The sequence below is a fragment of the Heterodontus francisci genome, chromosome 37, assembly GCF_036365525.1.
Source record: "Heterodontus francisci isolate sHetFra1 chromosome 37, sHetFra1.hap1, whole genome shotgun sequence".
Classification (NCBI taxonomy): Eukaryota; Metazoa; Chordata; class Chondrichthyes; order Heterodontiformes; family Heterodontidae; genus Heterodontus; species Heterodontus francisci.
Window position 1 is genome coordinate 8,440,176 of NC_090407.1, and position 17,335 is coordinate 8,457,510.

Below are 17,335 nucleotides of genomic sequence, written 5' to 3' on the forward strand. Positions count from 1 at the left end.
GGAGAAATCACTGTTAGAGATGGATTCGTTATAATTTAGGTAGAATTGCACCTGCAGATGTCGAAAGGGTTTTAGGTTGCTGATGTAGTGCCCAAAACATATTTTACAGGTCTAATTTTCAGTATTATTGGAAATATTTTTTTAAAAATTAAAGTAAAACATAAGTCGTGGTTCTAGATTGAGACTCATAGAATGTTTTAAAAGCCTTGTGTGGAATCTGCTAACAGTTCTTGGTCCAAAAGCTGGAGAAGGCTCTCCTTTTGTAATAAATTATGAACGATCTGAGTGTGTGCAGCTCTCATCAGTAATTGAAAGGCTTGACCTTTCTGAACAATCCTACATGATTTTCATATCAAAGCATTAGTCTGACTTTAATATGTTTCAGTGTGTTTTTAGCTTTGTGATTAATTTGCCAGCAATACAATACAAACGAAAGATACTGTGTATACATTGGTATATCAATTTAATTTAATTGATTGGCCTTCAGTAACTATTGTTTTTTTTCGTAGCATGCCAATTACGTTGAGGTTGATTTTCTGTTTTTCCCTCAGAAGCTACACCCTTTGTACAGAACTGTTGATCCTAGCCCCAGTTTCTCATGGATAGACATGAATTTTCTGGTTAGGGTTGTGTTTTAAAAAATTAAACATTTCTCTTTTTTAAAGTTTAGATTTCTGTTTTAGAGTCATAGTCATGTTTTACTTTCTATGCTGCTATTGTGAAATGTAATTAGAAGCATATTATCCCTCATTTGCACTAAAACAGAATAGGGCATGATCATAAATCAGAATAAATCCCTGGTTTAAATTTTGATCTCAGCAAATGTTGTTGCCTTTTTATAGAGAAAAATGCTTCAAATTTATTGACTTTCAAAAACTGACTTTCATTTAACTGAAAATTTTGAGCATTAATCCAAAACTAGAATGCTTGGTGTGAACATTGTGCGTATTTACAGATTTGTGTTTTTAATACACGTTGTTATCAGTTGCTAACTTTCTCACAAGAATGCTTATAATCCATTACACCTATTGATGTTTCATTAGTCCTGAATTAGTTATTTAACAGCTTACATCTGTAGTTTGTCACTTTTAAAGATGCTGTTTGTAAGACTGAGTTTTACTTATTGATCTTTTTAAAATGGTTTGCCTGTTTTAAACCCTCGTTTCATTAATTAACTCATTTTGACATTCCCCCTTAAACAATAATCCTCAAGAATCAGTGAACAATTAAAACTCCAATTAGAGATGTTGGGGTTTCATTTAGGATTATGTCAGGAAAACCCTATATGCCAAATGGGACATATTAATTTCATCGGTTGGAAACTTACCTTAGACTAATAATGGAAAAAATCCTACAAGTTAACTTTTTAAAAAAAAAAAACCAGCAGCCAAGATAGCCACTGCAATTTACATTTGAAATACCAGGAGATTGAACTGGAGACAAAAAGTCAAACAAGAAGCCCAGCCAGAACAATGCTTTGGCTAACTGAGTAGATTAGCCAGATCACCCTCGTTAGCGAGACATTTCAAACCACCTCGAGGCATTCATAAATGGAGACATCCCTCCAGGGAGTAAACACTGCCAACCCCACCTAAGAGAAGTTTTGGGTTTTAGACTTTGGACCTTATGAAAAACAAAGGGGAGTAAGAGAACCAGGCAGTAAGTGAGTGGACAGCAGCTGAGTAGGTTGCTGCTCCCTTCTCTCTCTCTCTTTTCCCCCCCCCGCCAGAAAACATCAAGTAAACACCGTTTGCGACAGGGGGACCCTCCAAGCCTACAGACTGCTATAGCCAGCAACCAGGGGAAGAGAATCAACTACCAACTATCAACTGTCTTCAGGAAAACTCTGAGCAAAGCAAGCCAGCCAAAGTGCACTTTGACCAACTAAGAAGTCCAAGAATACAGCTTCAACCGAGGACTACTGGATCACCCACTTCACAGACTGTATTTAAGTGCCATTTATTCTAGACTTTAATCCAGCCACCAAATCTGTTTCTCTCTGTAATCTATTTTTATGTGTGCGATTCTCATGTGAATGTGTGTGTGAATGTGTAGCATATTTTTAAATCGGGCTAGACTGTTAAGTATAATAAACTTACCCCTTTCTTGTCTAAACTCAAGAAAACCTGGCCGATTGGTTATTTCGCATTCACAGTAAAGGCTGTGTTTGCTGACAACACAACCACTATGAGGCGCAATACTGGCACATGCACAAATGCAACCTCATCCACTGAAACGTCACTTTCTGCAACGTCTCAGGCAGCTGCCAGTAATAAAGAAGGCGCTACTCAATTTATCACAAAAAGTAAATGCAGCCTTAAACCTAAATCCCTACAGTGGCTGTGAACGCTGCCGCCTTCCCACCCCAACAGTACCTGTGCTAGTACAGAACCAAATAATCTCATTGTAAGGCATCTTTCAATTTGCTGTTTGTATGATGCTTATTATTCTAAAATTTTGGTTTTGGAAGTAGATTCATGTAGGTCATCGATTAATTCTCTTGCACAATTACAGCAGTGCAAATGGATTCTGGGCTATAATTCAGATAGAAGCCATCGCTCTTCTCTTCGCCGCTCCCTCCCGAGTGCGTTTGCTCGCCGCTTCTCCCCCCTCGGCCTCTCGCTCCCCACACCTTCCATCAGCCCCTTGCACCCGCTCTCGCTGCTTCTCCCCTCGGCCGCTCAAACCCACCTTCGCCGCATCTCCCCCCTCAGCCACTCACTCTCGTCCTCGCCGCTTCCCCACCTCGGCTGCTCGCCTACCCCCCCCCCCCCCGACGGTCACTCGCTCGCTGCAGGCCTCGCCGCTTCCCTCTTCTTGGCTGCTGGCTCCTGCGTCGCCCTGTCACCCCTCAGCTGCACATTCCCTGCCTTGCCGCTTCAGCGGCTCGTTCCCCGCCCCCTGCCACTTCTTCGGACGGCACAGTGGGGAGCGATCGGTCAAAGGGGGAAGTGGCGAGGCCAGCAACGAATGGCCGGGATGGGTGGGGGAAGCAGCGAGGGTGGGAGGATGTGGCTGAGGGGGGCAGCGGCGAGGCCTGCAACGAGCAGCCGGGGAGGGGAAGTGGCGGGAGCGAGTGGCCGAGGGGGGGAAGCGGCAAGGCCTGCAACAAGCAGCCGGTGAGGGGGCAGGGAAGCGGCTAGGGTGGGTGCGTGTGGCTGATGAAAGGTGGCAGGGAGCAAGCAGCGAGTGTGAGTGGCTGAGGGAAGGCAGCAGCGAGGCAGGGAGCGAGCGGCCCCGTTACAGCATGCAGTGACGTTTTAGAGCTCATGTGCGAATTAGTCCTGACAAGCCGGGTGCTGACGTAGGCTGCACATGCACAGCACCACACTGGCAGGAAGAAACCGTCCTGCGCATGTGTGCAGTGGGGATCATTCTGATGACGCGGCACTTGGCTTCGTTGTCAGGAGTGACTTTGAAAGGAAAAAGGTAAAATACTCTCACAGGTGATAAGCACAACCACAGTTTAAAAGGAATAAACCCTTTTGTGGTCAAATAAGAGGAAGGGTCGGGAGGAGAGCCTGAGCTCACCTGGTCGTAACAATTACAAGTTAACAAAGAGGCAGTGACTAAAGACCAGATAAGGAATTGGTATTCAATGAATGCTTCTACCAATTTGACATACTAAATAAATTAGGCACTTTTACACGCCCAAACAATAAAATTAAAAAAAAATTGATTCTATTCTGGAGTATTTTTGAAGACCAAAATGTTGGAAGGAGGAAAAGTGCCCTTTGAAGTTTATTAAAAGGTTGAGGAGTTCAAACCATCTTCCCAAAAGCATTCCTAAATGGATAACTTGTCCACCATCATAAAGATTAATTTCACTAATTACCTGTGCATTATCGACCTCTTTGTTTCTTTTTGGACATTGCTGTCTGTGAGAGCTGCTGGGAATTGAGTTGATGGTAGTGAATATCTACTGCTGGTCAAGTCAAACGCATTTTTTCAGAAGTACAGAAGCAGTTAACTTGTTAGCAGCAGATGACATGTTGCAGTTTTATTTTTAAAAATGTCCTATCTATATGGGAAAAGAACGGTGGGTAATGAAGCATTAGCCTTGGGAAGGAGAGTAGCAACATTGGGAAGAGAAGTAGTGGAACATGAGCAGGGTTAGATGTATTTGTTTGTAGAAAATACTTTGGATGGCCTTGTCGCTGAGATTCCTATTTGAATATCCAGTGTAATCTTCAGTGTGGTAAACAGGAGCAAATCAAGTGAGTATTGCTTCTTGGTCGCTGTCCATTTCTGTGGATTAGGAGGTGGAACCACTATCAATAGGACCATCTGTTCTGGGAGGCTGGTTGGATCATTGGATGCAGTCCTGCTGCCTATGTCCCCGTAGCCAGCCATTATGAGGCCTTATGAACTATAAGGTGTGGCTGAGCTGATTAGTGATGGAACCTACATTTGTCACAAGTCTGTGGTACAAAGTTTAATGCTCTATACCACTGTTTGGACTGTTCTGATTGGTTTTACAGAAATTTTAAATGGGGGGGCCGCTGGATTGGCAGTTATTAATTTTAACATTGTACTAATTGCAGTGTCTCTGTCTCTCTGCTTATATATACACACAAACCACCACCCCCCCCCGGCCTAATGTTTTGGTGTGTAGTGTCCCCTGAAAAGCTAAGTGGCCATAAATGTTTATCCTTTGATGTTATTTGTGTAAGTCCCCTATAAATCCAAGAGGAAAACCGACCCTGGGGAAGTCTCTCATTTGGATAGCCAAAGTTGAACTATTTTCAAGGCTTAAAATTCTCAGTACTGATTTAAACTAATTGAGCTTGTTGCATGCTGTGTGGTTGGAGAACTGGAGGGGGAAAAAGCTTTCTATTAAAATCTGTTTTGCATTGAAGGTGCTTATTCCTAATGAGTACCTTTTGGGTAAAGTTTGAAAATTGAGTGATTAAAAGGTCATTTTTTTATCTGTTTGGCAGAGATTGTACACAAATGTCTGTAACATTAACTGCTGTGTGTGTTTGCACAGCTTGTATATTGAACTTGGCTAGTCAGCGGTCTCCTACATATGTCCAGTATTGGTTTTGGTCTGAGCCAGGGACAGAAATTATTTCTTGAAAATATGATTCAATAGAAATAGCAGTACGTATTTTTGAGGATCTTTTTACATTTGCTTTTGCGTGTAGTGTAATCAGCCTGCGTGAGACTGAAGCTCTGAAATGAATTTGGATCACATGCTTTGCTACAGATGTTTTAAAATTGTCACAGTGGATTTTTGAAAATCATTGCAACAACAGTGCTCTCCATTCCAAAGTCTGCATTTATTTTTGTGGGGAAATGAGGGGATTTACTGAAATTAAGCTCCTCAAGGGTTAAAAGCAGCAGCATTTCAACGGTTAAAATAACAAGTTATGTTCCAGGTTCAAAAGCAAATTGTGTAATTGTTTGGTACAAATATCTGTTACAGAAGCAAAATAATTGGCTAATTGAAGACAGCACTGCCCACTGCCTCAAGGGTGGAGGTTAATGCCATGAGTTTAAATATAGATGGGTTTTCAGGCTCATGTGGTGTTCATTATACTCTCCACATCTGCTTCTAAATATTAAATGCAAAGGAGATTACTGTAAATCATTTGGTGAACAAATATTGTGTTATGGGTTTCTGCCATTGTTAGTTTTGCATATGACTGGTTCAAGCCTTAGATTAAAACTTGTGCCTCTATTTGGTAAAAATGCTTTCAGTTGAAAATTCTCTGCATAGACTGCCGTTTAGTAACTCAAACATATAGGCAGCATTCTTTTAGACTGCATTTGTTCCTCTATCTGATGTATTGAAAACAGATAAAGTAATGGAGTGTCTGGAATCTCAATCACTGGAAGCAATATAGCTTTTTTGTGTATGTAATTTTCAGACACACTAAATATAGATTTGTCATTGAACTACTGTTGAAACTGAAATTAGGAAGCTTTGGAAATTAAAAAAGCTTTTAAAGGACTCTCATAAATTCTATTCCAGTCACAAAATAAAAAGGGATTTGTTCTGCGAGAACCTAGAACTTATATACTGTTTTGTGTTGAAATTTTGGATTTGTGCATTTGACAGTTACTGTGCAACCTGTAGTTTGAAGCTGTTTTTATACAACTGCTAGACTTCCTGGACATCTTACAACGAATGCTTGCACACCATCCCCCGAAACAAAATGCACAATAATAAACTGCCAGATGTCTTCATTAGTTCTCATAAAATTCACTTTGTGCAGATGCTGAAAAAGAGTACATTTCATCTAGTTTTGAACATGGACAAGATTTTTGAATTACTTGCAAAAGAAATGGTGTATTTTGATTTGTTAAATACATATTGTTTCTCGCAACTATCTGATTTATGACTGCTGTTAATGATGTGCACTTACAAAACACAAATGAATAATGTACTGGATTCATGTTCTGATCTCTAAGGAATATATGATTGAAAACATGTGGTTATTTAAAAGCTATTGAGTTTTGTGAAGTGCACTCGTGGTACAGGACCTTTTGAGACTAGATTGTACATTAATTTTGTTTATTTTAACATTGCTCCCAATAAGCAGTATGCCTTTTTGTGCTAATTGTGTATTTACTTAAGATAAGAAAAACACATCTTGGTTTTGCTGTTTCTGGATTTTGCTTTTCAACTTTAATTTGCCATGAATTTTATAAGGTGACGCTTCTTCAAAGCAAGGTTTTCCTTTTCTAGGATTAAGAATTAGGTCCATTCTTCAAACTGCCAGCATTAAATATATAATTGAAATATGATTCAATAATATAAAATTTGGACCAATGAACCTGGTTTGAAATTTAAGTTACATAGTACTACTCAATAAAACCCTTAGTTCCTGTCAGCTGATCAAATTGTACCTCTGGGCTGGAGGCACAATACTGTAAAACATACAAACTTCCTGTCACATGTCTGGGAGTCACATTGAAAACATCACAAAGCCACAGTGATAATTAGCAGTGGCAATAGAAGATACAAACTCTGGTGAAATGCCAGAGGAAAGCTTCAAAAAGGTAACATATTGCTTTACAAACTATGATTTGGAGGAGTGTGTTTTAAAGTTGTAACTCAATTAGACCATGCATGTACTGCTAGAGTATGTCATTGTCAGTCTAGGTTAACGGAACTCCTGGAGTTTTTAAGCTTTGCAATGCATTTCCATTCATTCTGTCTGCAGTTACATTGTCAGGTCTTCAGAATTGTGAAAGATTTTAGGTGGACATATTGAACATGCCTGGCCATGATGATTACTTTAATTGCATGGTGTCTATACTAGAGTGTTCTACGATTAACTGAGCAAGTCTTTTAAACGGCAGAGAGCCTTGACTGACCCAGGTTTACTTTTAGCATCCCTATAAATACGGACTTTCAATTCTGTCTAAATGCAAATTAGTTAAGTTGAGAAATATGCAAATACAAAGCAACAGACTGCAACATGTTCAAATCTATTGATGTATCTAAAAAGGTTTTTTTTTTTTGCAAAAATAACTTTATACCTAAGACATAATTGGAAAAAGCAAAAGAAAATGTTTCGGGTTTATAATGTTTTGTAAAGTTTGTAAAATGTTTATTTGCATAGTTTATATGTTTTCAGTGTGTGGATACATTCTGTATAAAATACAGTGGCTGGGAGGGTGAGCAAATGATCTGCAAATGAGGAGTTATGCAAAGGCAGCTGGGTGACTTTTTTTCTCTCTCTCTCAACTTTCTGTTTCCATACTATAAAAGTTACAGCAGAAAGAGTTTTACTGAGGTGAAGCTGTTCAATGTCTGATGTTTCATTGCAACCATATTGCATTACCTACACATTTCCACATTCCAAAGGCAAACAAAACTGAAAATAACCTTACACACTTATCCCCTTAAAAATGCTCTAATTAAACCTGTACTGTGCATGAAGTGATGGTAATTTCTAATCCTGTGTGATGTGATGTGTTTTTTTCAGGCAAGGAGGTGGGATTTTGGTGTGTCAAGCTTGTAAAGTGAAGGGACAGTTTTGTTGGCTGAAATCACATAAGCCATTGAGAAGTAGAAATGAGTTACAAATAGACTGATAATACAGATTATTCCCTTCCTAAGCACCTCTGTCTGCCTCTCCTCCTTGAAATTTATCCACTAAAACTAACCAAACTTTTGGTCACCTGTCTTAATATCTCCTTACGTGGCTTATTGTCAAATTTTGTCTGAAACACTCCTTTGAAGCACCTTGGGATGTTTTACTATGTTAAAGGCGCTATACAAATGTAAGGTTTTTTTTACATTGAATAGGGTAAGATAAATTATATGTGGCTTGGCAATGATGCCTTCCATAATTGAATAACCAGTTGACACACATTGTCTAGGCTTGCATATGAAGAATGGTTACATGGTTGAGGTAATCGAAAGCTGCTAGTAACATGCTCTATAACCCAGCAAAAGCTGGCATCTTCAGGAGAGGAAATAGGCAAAAACTGGTAGTACTGGAAAAAAAACTACATCTACCAAGAGCCCATTTGCTACTTTTTGAATGGACAGATTAGTTTTCAAAGAAATTACTAAAGGCATGTTTGGTGTTTCCTGCCTACTTAATATCTTTTTAAAAAGTTGAAATTCGCATCAGTGCTAAATGTGAACACTATCGACATCCTGAGGGTTATCATTGACCAGAAAATTAACTGGACCAACCATATAAATAATGTGGCTACACGGACAGGTCGGAAGCTGGGAATTCTGCATTGAGTGACTCACCTCCTGACTTCCCAGAGCCTGTCTACTGTCTACAAGACACAAGTCAGGAATGTGATGGAACACTCTCCACTTGCCTGAATGAGTGCAGCTCCAAGTACATTCCAGAAGCTTGATACCATCAAGGACAAAGCAGCCCGCTTGATTGGCACCTCATCCACCACCTTCAACATTCAGTGCCTCCACCACTGACACACACTGGCAGTAGTGTGTACCATACAGAAGATGCACTGCAGTAACTCGCAAAAGCTCCTTCGACAGCACCTTCCAAACCTGCGACCTCTACAACCTGGACAGACGAGGACAGCAGGCAGATGGGATTGCCACCACTTTCAAGTTCCCCTCCAAGCCACACACTGTCCTGACTTGGAATTATATCGCTGTTGCTTCACTGTTGCTGGGCCAAAACCTGGAAGTCACTTACGAACAGCACTGTTGGTGTACCTACACCAGATGGACTGCAGTGGTTCAAGAAGGCGACTCACCAGCACCTTCTCAAGGGCAGTTAGGGTGGGCAATAAATGCTGGCCGAGCCAGCTACAGCCACGTCCCATGAAAGAATTTAAAACATGTTGTTTTCTACCCTTGGCTGCACCAGCTATAATTTAAATAAACCATAGCTGAGTGAAATGGATTGTTCGGCAGTCTGAACTTAATGCCTAATCAGCCAGAGGTTGCTTGAACCTTTGTTGGTTTTGTAATGTACACGTGCTGTTCGAATGAAGGCTTTCAGTTCTCTGAGGTTACAAATTCCTGTTCTATACTGCTGTAAATGAATTGTACCAGGTTGGAGCATAATGTTGAGCAGTATTAGGTAAACTGGGCTGGCAAGACGATGAGATAAGTTCATTGACTGAGCTTGGGCAACGCTGCTGTTTGTTTACGACAAACAAATTCTTGCATTTATATAGCACCTTTAACATACGGAGGTATAATGAGACGTAAATGGAGGTTGACAAAAGGAGATATTAGGAGGGATGAAAAAAAGCTTGGTCAAAGAGATGAGCTTACAGGAGGAGAAGGAAAGACTGAGGGGTTTATGGAGAGAATTTTAGTGTGGGACCTAGAGGACTGATGTCACAGCCACCACTGGTGGGCAGAAGGGAGGATAGGATGCAAAATAGGCTAGAGTTGGAGGAATGGAGAGCTCTTGGGGTGAAAAATAGTAAGACTCCAGCTGAGGCTTCTCTTTACTTAGGCATATTCGGTTTAGATTTATTTCAATTAACATAAACAAAGAATAGCCAAGTAGAACAGATTTTAGGAACATTGGAACACAGGAGCAGGAGTAGGCCATTCGGCCCCTCGAGCCTGCTCTGCCATTCAACTAGTTCATGGCTGGTCATCTACCTCAATGCCATTTTCCCGCACTATCCCCATATCCCTTGATATCATTAATATCTTGAAATATATTGATCTCTGTCTTGAATATGTTCAATGGCTGAGCCTCCAAAGCCCTCTGGGTTAGAGAATTCCAAAGATTCACCACCCCTTATCTGAGATTTTGTCCCCTGGTTCAAGATCCCCCCTCCCCCCACCACCCCACCAGCCAGACCACCAGCCAGGGCAAACATCCTTCCTGCATCTACCCTGTCAAGCCCTGTAAGTATGCTTCAATGAAATCACCTCTCATTCTTCTAAACTCTAGAGAATACAGGCCCCTGTCTCCTCAATCTCTCCTCATAGGACAATCCCACCATCCCAGGGATTAGTCTGGTGAACCTTCGCTGCACTCCCTCTATGGCAAGGATATCGTTCCTTGAGTAAGGAGACCAAAACTGTACACAGTACTCCAGGTGCAGTCTCACCAAGATTCTATACAATTGCAGCAAGACTTCTTTACTCCTGTACTCAAATCATCTTGCAATAAAGTCCAACATAATATTGCCTTCCTAATTGCTTGCTGCAGCTGCATGTTTGCTTTCAGTAACTTATGAACAAGGACACCCAAGTCCCTTTGGACATCAACACTTCCCAATCTCTCACCATTTAAGAAATACTCTGCATTTCTGTTTATCCTACCAAAGTGGATAACTTCACATTTTTCCACTTTATATTTCATCTGCCATGTTCTTGCTCTCACTTAGCTTGTCTAAATCCCCTTGAAGCCTCTTTGCATCCTCCCCACAACTCACATTCACACCTAGTTTTGTGTCATCAGCAAACTTGGAAATATTACATTTGGCCCCCACATCCAAATCATTGATATAGATCAGGGTTGTCCAATTGTTTCACATGGCGCGGTGGGACACATTACAATTTTTGCCCTACATTGGGGGCCGGTGAGCAAATTTTGGAAAGACAAAGGTATTAAAAAATTTCCGATGAAGGGTCACTGACCCGAAACGTTAACTCTGCTTCTCTTTCCACAGATGCTGCCAGACCTGCTGAGTGGTTCCAGCATTTCTTGTTTTTATTTCAGATTTCCAGCATCCGCAGTATTTTGTTTTTATATTAAAAAATGTATCTTGCTATTCATCAAAATAACAACAAATGTGCATTTTTGTGAAGAGGCTTTAAATGAGAGGACTAATTTTTTGACTTTTTTTTTCTCATCACTCGATTGTTTTTTGCCTGCACAAGTAGTCAATCTCTGCCCACGCACTTGATGTAGTGATGCAAAATATTCTGGATGGATTCAGTCAGGAGAGATCTTGATCTCCCCTCTCTCTGTGTTCTCTCTGTCTCTATTCACCTTCTATCCTATATCTCTCTCTCTCCCACTCTGTCTCTCTCTCCCACTCTGTCTCTCTCTCTCTCCCCCCTCTGTCTGTCTCTCTCCCCCCTCTGTCTGTCTCTCTCCCCCCTCTGTCTGTCTCTCTCCCCCCTCTGTCTGTCTCTCTCCCCCCTCTGTCTGTCTCTCTCCCCCCTCTGTCTGTCTCTCTCCCCCCTCTGTCTGTCTCTCTCCCCCCTCTGTCTGTCTCTCTCCCCCCTCTGTCTGTCTCTCTTCCCCCTCTGTCTGTTTCTCTCCCTCTCTCCCACTCTGTCTCTCTCTCTCCCCCTTTGTCTCTCTCTCTCTCTTCCCCTCCCTCTCTCTCTTCCCCTCCCCGTCTCTCTCTCTCTCTTTCCCCCCCCGTCTCTCTCTCCTCCCCCCCCCACCCGTCTCTCCCCTCTCTCTCTCTCTCTCTCTCTCCCCCCCCCCCCTCTGTTTCTCTCTCGCCCTCCCTCTCACTCTCCCCCTCCCCTCCCCCCTCACTCTCATCCCCCCCCTCCTCCCTCCTCCCCTCCTCCCACCTCCCCTCCTCCCCTCCCTCTCTCCCCCTCTTCCCCCTCCTCTCTCTCTCTCCCCCCTCCCCTCGCCCCCTCTCTCTCTTCCCCCTCCCCTCCCCCCTCCCCTCCTCCCCTCTCTCTCTCCCCCTCCCACCTCCCCACCTTCCCCCCCCTTCCCCCCCTCTCTCTCTTCCCCCCCTCTCTCTCAACCCCCCTCACACTCAACCCCCCCTCTCTCTCTTCCCCCCCTCACACTCTCCCCCCCTCACCACTCCCCCCTCTCTCACAACCCCCACTCACACTTCCCCCCCCCTCACACTCCCCCTCTCACTCAACCCCCCCACACTCAACCCCCCCCACACTCTCTTCCCCCCCTCTCTCTCTTCCCCCCCTCTCTCTCTTCCCCCCCCTCTCTCTCTTCCCCCCCTCTTCCCCCCCCCTCACTCCCCCCCCCACTCTTCCCCCCCCTCAACCCCCCCCCACTCAACCCCCCCCACTCAACCCCCCCCCACTCTTCCCCCCCCCTCAACAACCCCCCCTCTCTACCCCCCCCCACACTTCCCCCCCCACTCTTCCCCCCCCACTCAACCCCCCCCACCTTCCCCCCCCTCACAACCCCCCCCTCTCATCCCCCCCCTCTCTTCCCCCCCCTCTCAACCCCCCCACACTTCCCCCCCTCACAAACCCCCCTCACTTAACCCCCCACACTTTCCCCCCCACAAAACCCCCACACAAAACCCCAACAAACCCCACTCAAAACCCCCCACACTTCCCCCCTCACTTTCCCCCCTCTCTTTCCCCCCCACTCTTTCCCCCCCACTTTCCCCCCTCTCTTTCCCCCCTCACAAAAACCCCCACACAAAAACCCCCCAACTCTTTCCCCCCACACTTTCCCCCCACAATTCCCCCCCACACAACCCCCCCACAAAACCCCCCACACAAAACCCCACAAAACCCCACACAAAACCCCCCACACAATTCCCCCACTCATTTCCCCCACACATTCCCCCCTCTCTTTTCCCCCCTCACTTTCCCCCCTCACTTTCCCCCCTCTCTTTCCCCCCCTCTCTTCCCCCCTCTCTTTCCCCCCTCTCTTTCCCCCCACTCTTTCCCCCCTCACTTCCCCCCTCTCTTCCCCCCCTCTCTTCCCCCCCTCACTTTCCCCCCCTCTCTTTCCCCCCCCTCTCTTTCCCCCCCTCTCTTTCCCCCCCCTCTTTCCCCCCCCTCTCTTCCCCCCCCTCTCTTCCCCCCCCTCACTTCCCCCCCCCCTCACTCTCCCCCCCTCTCTTCCCCCTCCCCCTCCCCTCTCCCTCCCCCTCCCACCCCCACTCCACCCCCTCTCCTACCCCCCTCTCCTACCCCCCTCTCCTACCCCCCTCACCTACCCCCCTCTCCTACCCCCCTCTCCTACCCCCCCTCTCCTACCCCCCTCACCTACCCCCCTCACCTACCCCCCTCCCTACCCCCCTCTCCTACCCCCCTCTCCTACCCCCCTCACCTACCCCCCTCTCCTACCCCCCTCTCCTACCCCCCTCACCTACCCCCCTCACCAACCCCCCTCTCCAACCCCCCTCTCCTACCCCCCCTCTCCTACCCCCCCTCTCCTACCCCCCCTCTCCTACCCCCCCTCTCCTACCCCCCCTCTCCTACCCCCCCACTCCTACCCCCCCTCTCCTACCCCCCCTCTCCTACCCCCCTCTCCTACCCCCCTCTCCTACCCCCCTCTCCTACCCCCCTCTCCTACCCCCCTCTCCTACCCCCCTCTCCTACCCCCCTCTCCTACCCCCCCTCTCCTACCCCCCCTCTCCTACCCCCCCCCTCTCCTACCCCCCCCCACTCCTACCCCCCCCCCTCTCCTACCCCCCCCCTCTCCTACCCCCCCCTCTCCTACCCCCCCCTCTCCTACCCCCCCCTCTCCTACCCCCCCCTCTCCTACCCCCCCCTCTCCTACCCCCCCCTCTCCTACCCCCCCCTCTCCTACCCCCCCCTCTCCTACCCCCCCCTCTCCTACCCCCCCCTCTCCTACCCCCCCCTCTCCTACCCCCCCTCTCCTACCCCCCCCTCTCCTACCCCCCCCTCTCCTACCCCCCCCTCTCCTACCCCCCCCCTCTCCTACCCCCCCCTCTCCTACCCCCCCCCTCTCCTACCCCCCCCTCTCCTACCCCCCCCTCTCCTACCCCCCCCTCTCCTACCCCCCCCCTCTCCTACCCCCCCCTCTCCTACCCCCCCCTCTCCTACCCCCCCTCTCCTACCCCCCCCTCTCCTACCCCCCCTCTCCTACCCCCCCTCTCCTACCCCCCCTCTCCTACCCCCCCTCTACCCCCCCTCTCCTACCCCCCCTCTCCTACCCCCCCTCTCCTACCCCCCCTCTCCTACCCCCCCTCTCCTACCCCCCCTCTCCTACCCCCCCTCTCCTACCCCCCCTCTCCTACCCCCCCTCTCCTACCCCCCCTCTCCTACCCCCCCTCTCCTACCCCCCCTCTCCTACCCCCCCTCTCCTACCCCCCCTCTCCTACCCCCCCCTCTCCTACCCCCCCTCTCCTACCCCCCCTCTCCTACCCACCCTCTCCTACCCACCCTCTCCTACCCACCCTCTCCTACCCACCCTCTCCTACCCACCCTCTCCTACCCCCCCTCTCCTACCCCCCCCTCCTACCCCCCCTCTCCTACCCCCCCTCTCCTACCCCCCCTCTCCTACCCCCCCTCTCCTACCCCCCCTCTCCTACCCCCCCTCTCCTACCCCCCCTCTCCTACCCCCCCTCTCCTACCCCCCCTCTCCTACCCCCCCTCTCCTACCCCCCCTCTCCTACCCCCCTCTCTCCTACCCCCCTCTCTCCTACCCCCCTCTCTCCTACCCCCCCTCTCTCCTACCCCCCTCTCTCCTACCCCCCCTCTCTCCTACCCCCCCTCTCCTACCCCCCCTCTCCTACCCCCCCTCTCCTACCCCCCCTCTCCTACCCCCCCTCTCCTACCCCCCCTCTCCTACCCCCCCTCTCCTACCCCCCCTCTCCTACCCCCCCTCTCCTACCCCCCCTCTCCTACCCCCCCTCTCCTACCCCCCCTCTCCTACCCCCCCTCTCCTACCCCCCCTCTCCTACCCCCCCTCTCCTACCCCCCCTCTCCTACCCCCCCTCTCCTACCCCCCCTCTCCTACCCCCCCTCTCCTACCCCCCCTCTCCTACCCCCCCTCTCCTACCCCCCCTCTCCTACCCCCCCTCTCCTCCCCCCCTCCTCCTCTTTCCCCCCCCTCCTCCTCCTCTTTCCCCCCCCTCCTCCTTCTTTTCTCCCCCCCTCCTCCTTCTTTTCTCCCCCCCTCCTCCTCTTCTTTTCTCCCCCCCCTCCTCCTCCTCTTTTCTCCCCCCCTCCTCCTCCTCTTTTCTCCCCCCCCCCCCCTTCATGACCTCAAATCATCTCAATGCGCTTCACAGCCAATGAACGACTTGTGAAATGTAGTCACTATTGTAATGTAGGGAAATATGGCGGCCAAATTGTGCATAACAAGAAGTTCCCACAGATAGCGGTGATATTGTTACGATTGAGGCGGGAGGAGTGCACTTTTATTCTAGTCTTCTCCACAAGTTACAACGTATATTTAAATTTTCCCACTAACCGATAGGGTCAATCATATACTCTCTTTTTTCCAGAATAAAACACACCAACCACGTTTCTTTAATAAAGAACAAAATAATCAATTTATTATAAAACCAGTCTTAACCAGTAATGAAGTAAAGCCTAAACACACAGATTGGAATATTACAGTTCTCTTTTTACCTTCGCTCCTCACATTCTGACACACTCATATACACCAGTTAACAGGAAAAATAAGAAGGATTTTTGTTTAGAGCTCTGTTACTGACAAATAAAAACACTTGGGTTGAATACTTGCTCAATCTTGAAGAAACAACAGATGAGATGTGTTCCAAAACTGGCATACAGTCTGGTCGCCGAGTACACACAGCTTATGTGCACCAGGCATAGCATGCAATGTAATTTCTCACTACCGTAACAAAAAAAGTCAGAAACTGTGATGGGAGCAGAATCATTTGGTAAATTTGAATTGGGAAGAATGTGCAATGCTGTGTACCTGAGTAGGATGTCTTCATTCTAGCAAAATTATGTGTCAATATAAAGTCAGCTATGCATGCTAAAGCAATATTCAATATTTTAGATTTAAAAAAATGATTTGGCACCTTGAACGTGGAGTGAAATTAGGTAATGATGGGTGAGTAGGCATGCATATTATAAGAGTTTTATCATATTAATGTAATTTTGCCTTAAGGTGAAGCTGAGCGCTACAGCTATTACTTGCACAGTAGAACCTTTGGTATGGTAACACCCTGTTCATTTCTGCCTTGCATCCTGATTTTTAGCTGCACACATTAGTGTGTTCAAATCCTACAATACTAATCCATAAAATGTACTTCAAATCTGTATTGACTAATGATCACATCAGGTCTGAGTTGAAAGTTCACACAGGAGCGTAAAGGGAACAAAATTCAATGAACATTGCAGGAGTTTCCAAACATTGTAAAAGGCAATTATGGTGTTAATAATCTTTCAGTCATCTTTAGTCTATTGTAATATTTGAGTTCTTTGCAATATTTAATAAACACTGAATTTATAGAGTTTATTAGAAATAGACACAGGAGAATTTTTGTTTGCCCACTCGCAGTTTTTATGATACTTAAAAATGTTTGGTTCTCGATTTTTACAAAAAACAGCACTGCTTCACTTTTCTACTCGGGTATTCTTTCCTGTCATCCATTAACAGCGAATTACAAGCGCCTACAGTATGTTAGTTACAGAGGAAGGCTAGCACTGATCTTGAAAATTCAAATTTCAATTTTGCTCTGAGATAGCACATTTGCATTTGATACTGAAAAGTCAGCCCAAGTTGCTACACCACCACTGCACTCGATACTGGTGCAGCGCTAATGGGTTTTAGTGTCATAGAGTCATTATGACACAGAAAGAGGCTGTTCGTCCCATCGAGTCCATGCCAGCATGCTGTGGAGCAATCCAGTCAGTCCCATTCCCCTGCTCTATCCCCATAGCCCTGCAAGTTTATTTCCCTCCAGTGTCAGTCCCATTCCCCTGCTCTATCCCCATAGCCCTGCAAGTTTATTTCCCTCCAGTGCCCATTCAATTTCCTTTTGAAATCATGCATCGTCTCTGCTGCCACAACATTTCTAGGCAGAGTGTTCCAGGTCATTACTACTGCTGTGTAAACAAAAAAAAGTCCTTCCTCACATCCTTCCGCATCTCTTGCTCAAAGCTTTAAATCTGTGTCCCCTTATCCTTGTACCATCTGCTAATGGGAACAGCTTTTCTTTGTTTACCTTATTTAAACCTGTTATGATTTTATGCACCTCTATCAAATTTTCCTTCAATCTCCTTTGCTCCAAG

General features: G+C 46.5%; 1 protein-coding gene across 10 annotated transcripts in view; it reads left to right on the top strand.

Moving 5' to 3' along the window:
• Positions 1-17,335, top strand: part of rerea (arginine-glutamic acid dipeptide (RE) repeats a) — a 563,072-nt gene that overhangs the window by 107,404 nt on the left and 438,333 nt on the right. Inside the window, exon 1 of one of the 10 annotated variants that reach the window (XM_068017020.1) lies at positions 6,922-7,008. The exons of the other annotated variants lie outside the window; for them this stretch is intronic. The gene's annotated coding sequence lies outside the window, so the exon portion shown is untranslated. Of the gene's footprint in view, positions 1-6,921; positions 7,009-17,335 lie in introns of those variants that run through there. 10 annotated transcript variants of the gene reach the window in all.